This window comes from Colobus angolensis, unplaced genomic scaffold (assembly GCF_000951035.1).
Source record: "Colobus angolensis palliatus isolate OR3802 unplaced genomic scaffold, Cang.pa_1.0 Scaffold96, whole genome shotgun sequence".
NCBI lineage: Eukaryota > Metazoa > Chordata > Mammalia > Primates > Cercopithecidae > Colobus > Colobus angolensis.
This window is the reverse complement of record NW_012123598.1, coordinates 727,956-732,121: the sequence shown is the minus strand read 5'-3', so window position 1 is coordinate 732,121 and position 4,166 is coordinate 727,956. Positions and strand designations below refer to the sequence as shown.

The following is a 4,166-nucleotide window of genomic DNA, read 5'->3' as shown; positions in this document are numbered from 1 at the left end:
CACACACACAAAATAACATCTTATACTTTTTGTTTCATTCTTGCCAATTGGATAGAAGGAAAATGGTCTCCCTGTTGACATGGCTGTCCAGTTTTTGGATTACAAATGAGGTGAAGAATCCGTCATCTTTCTTTGAATTGACTTTCTCTCTCTCTCTCTCATGTTTTTTTGTTTTTTTTTTTTTTTTTTTTTTTTCCGAAGCCTTGCTCTGTTGCCAGGCTGGAGTGCAGCAGCGCAATCTCGGCTCACTGCAACCTCCACCTCCCGGGTTCACGCCATTCTCCTGCCTCAGCCTCCCGAGTAGCTGGGACTACAGTCACCCGCCACCACACCTGGCTAATTTTTGTATTTTTTGTAGAGACAGGGTTTCACCGTGTTAGCTGGGATGGTCGCAATCTCTTGACCTCATGATCTGCCCACCTCGCCCTCCCGAAGTGTTAGGATTACAGGCGTGAGCCACCGCGCCTGGCCTCTTTTAGTTATTTTTAAATGTATGAGTAAATTATTATTGACCATAGTCACCCAGTTGTGCTATCAGATACTAGGTCTTATTCACCCTTTACCTATTTTTCTGTGCCCATTTACCGTCCCCACTTGCCCCCCAACCCCCAGCACATACTGCCTTGTGCTGAAGAAGAAGATGAGACCATTAGCCCCTTCCTGGCCCAAACACTGTCCCCTCATCAGCCCCAGATGGAGGCTCCCAGACCTACAGGGAGGCTTTCAGTTCCCAGTGCTGCATGAGGAATTTGGACCAAATCCAAATAGAAAACGGGGTCAGAAGGGAATGACATTTCTAACTGAATAGCCACGGTCCCTGAGAAGAAGCAGTTACAATGTCAGCTGCCAGATAAGACGTCAGGTCAAGGACCCACCGTGGAACGTCCCCTTGGTTCCTAAGCCAAATGCCCAGCTGGAATCCCAGCAATACACATGTTGCCTTCAGCAAGGGAACGATTTTCTCATAAACAGCACAGCCTGGCCAAGGTTCTGGAGACCTCTGTCTCTAAGCCATGGAAGTATTTTATTCTGGGCCAGGCGCCATGGCTCATGCCTGTAGTCTCAGCACTTTTGGGGGCCAAGGTGGTTGGAACGCTTAAGCCCTGGGCAACATAGAAGGACCTCATCGCCACAAAAAAATACAAAAATTATCTTGGCATGGTGGCACACCACTGTGGTCCCAGCGACTCTGGAAGCTGAGGCCAGAAGATCACTTGAACCTGGCAGGTCAAGGCTGCCGTGAGCTGAAATTGCACCCCTCACTCCAGACTGGGTAACAGGGGGAGACACTGTCTCTAAAAATATATATAAAATAATGAAACAAACAAATATTGCATTCTGGTTGTCATTTTGCAGATTATATCCCCTGGTCCTGTCAGTCATCATTTTGGAACAGTTGTTGTTGTTGTTGTTTGAGGGGTGGATGTGAAAATCTTTCCGCTTCATAATATTCCAGGCATCACTGATGCTCGGCCGTAACTCCCCCCACCCCTGGATATGCTCATGGAACTAAATTTCCATCACTTGTTGGATTCCATGAATTACCAAAATCAGTAAAAATTGACTTTTTTTTTTTTTTTTTTAGGTATGTAAACTATTTATTAACAGACAAGGCCTACAGACTTATTTCTTCTTGGACACACCCATGGGCGGCCACGGCGGCCAACGGTCTCGGTGTGCTGGCGTCCGACATGAAGGCCCCAGAAGTGGCGCAGCCCTCTGTGGGCCCGAATCTTCTTCAGTCGCTCCAGGCCTTCGCGGAGCTTGTTGTCCAGACCATTGGCTAGGACCTGGCTGTATTTTCCATCCTTTACAACCTTCTGTCTGTTGAAGAACCAGTCTGGGATCTTGTACTGGCTTGGATTCTGCATAAGGGTGATCCCACGTTCCACCTCCTCCTCAGTGAGTTCTCCCGCCCTCTTGGTGAGGTCAGTGTCTGCTTTCCTCAACACCACGTGGGCGTATCTTCGGCCCACACCCTTAATGGCAGTGATGGCAAAGGCTGTTTTCCGCCGCCCATCGATGTTGGTGTTGAGTACTCGCAAAATATGCTGGAACTTTTCAGGGGTCACCAGAGACATGGCGGCAGCACAAGCGGTGGCGTGCAGGCCTCCTGTGGAAGAGCAAGAATGGACTTTTAACACTTCGTCTTAGTCTGAATTAAGTTCACACACATAGCTGTCTTCACAGGGTTCATCTGCCTTTTCCCATAACAGTTATGTCAACACGACCCCACAGCAAAGACCACATTGCTTGCTGTTATGGGCTGAAATGTGTGCCCCTGAACTCACGCTGGAGCTCTACCTTCCAGCACCTCAGAATGTAAGCATATTTGAAGATGAGGTCTTTACAGAGGTGATCCAGTTAGAACAAAATCATTAGTACCATCCGTGTCTCCTGATTCAATGTGGCTGGAGCAGCCGGGCGCGGTGGCTCACGCCTGTAATCCCAGCACTTTGGGAGGCGGAGGCGGGCAGATCACCTGACGTCAGGAATTCGAGACCAGCCTGGCCACCATGGTGAAACCCTCTCTCTACTTAAAAAAAACACAAAAATTAGCCGGGCGTGATAGTGGGCACCTGTAATCCCAGCTACTTGGGAGGCTGAGGCAGGAGAATCACTTGAACCCAGAAGGTGGAGGTTGCAGTGAGCCGAGATCACACCACTGCACTCCAGCCTGGGTGACAGAGAGAGACTCCAACTCAAAAAATAAAATAAAATAAAATAAAATAATAAAAAAAGAAAAAAGAAAAGTTGGCCGGAGCCCTGATCAGGAGAGGAGATGAGGACAGAGGCACATACGAAGTGATGTCCACGTAAGGACACTGGGAGAAGATGGCCATCTCTACACACTGAGAAAAGAGGCCTAAAGAGAAACCAACCCTGCCAGCACCTTGATCTCAGACTTGATACCAGCCTCCAGAATGGTAAGAAAATAGATTTCTGTTGTTGAAGCCGCCCTGTCTGTGGTGTTCTCTTGTGGCAGTCCTGGCAGGTTAATGCACTTACCCAACCAGAGTGCCCCAAACCCTTCCCACGTAGCAATTCTGGGGCTTAGACAGTCTGTGGATCGTAGTAAGGAACTTGATCTTTATCTGACAGCGACATGACTCTATTGACATGTTTTAGCCCAGGCAGTGGGCACGGACGCCTTTTCTTTTAAGACAGTCCAAGTTGGCTGCACGATGGATGAAAGCCAGGGCTGGTGCATGGCAGAGACACACACGGAGGAGACTTGAGGGACACAGGACAGAGAGGATGGGTGCCCAGACGAGGTGGGGCAGGGGGAGTGACGGAGGCAGAGCTGGCTCAGGGGATGTCCAGGAGGCAGAACAGACGAGCCCTGGACACTGATGGGATTCGGTGTGTGGCTCATTTCGTGTGTCCACCTGGCCAGGCTCTAATTCCCACGGGTTCCATCAAACCCTCGTCCAGCTGTGGCTGTGAGGGTATTTTACAGATGCAGTTAACATCTATGACAGCTGACTTTTGGTGAAGGAGATGATCCTGGATAATGTGGGTGGGCCTCATCTCACCAGCTGAAGGCCTTAAGAGCAAAAACGGAGTTTTCCCTGAGGAAAAATAAATTCCACCTCAAGGTTGCAGCATTAACTCCTCCCTGAGTTTCCAGTCCATCGTCAGTCAGTCCCACGGATGCCACACCTCCCAGACTTCAAAATCGTGTAAGCCATTGCCTTACCATGAGCCTCTTAAAACAGTGGTTCCCAACCTTTTTGGCACCAGGTACCGGTTTTGTGGAAGACAATTCTTTCGCAGAGCAGGGTGGGGAGATGACTTTAGGATGATTCCAGCACATTACATTTGTTATGCACTTTATTTCTATTATTATTACACTGTAATATGTAATGAAATAGTTATACAACTCACCAGAATACAGAATTGGTGGGAGCCCTGAGCTCGTTTTCCCGCATGCTCCCATCTGGGAATGATGCGAGACGGTGGCAGATCTTCAGGCATTAGATTCTCATAAGGAATGTGCAACCTGGATCCCTCGCACACACAGTTCACAACAGGGTTCGTGCTCCTGTGAGAATCTAATGCGGCTGCTGATCCAACAGGAGGTGGAGCTCAGGTGGTGATGTGGGCAGTGGGGAGCGGCTGGAAATATAGATGAAGCTTTGCTCACTCACTCGCTCACCCACCCA

The 4,166-nt window shown here is 49.0% G+C and overlaps 1 pseudogene; it reads right to left on the bottom strand.

Moving 5' to 3' along the window:
* Positions 1 to 1,623: 1,623 nt before the first annotated feature.
* LOC105504824 lies at positions 1,624 to 2,103 on the bottom strand (annotated as a pseudogene).
* Positions 2,104 to 4,166: the final 2,063 nt, after the last annotated feature.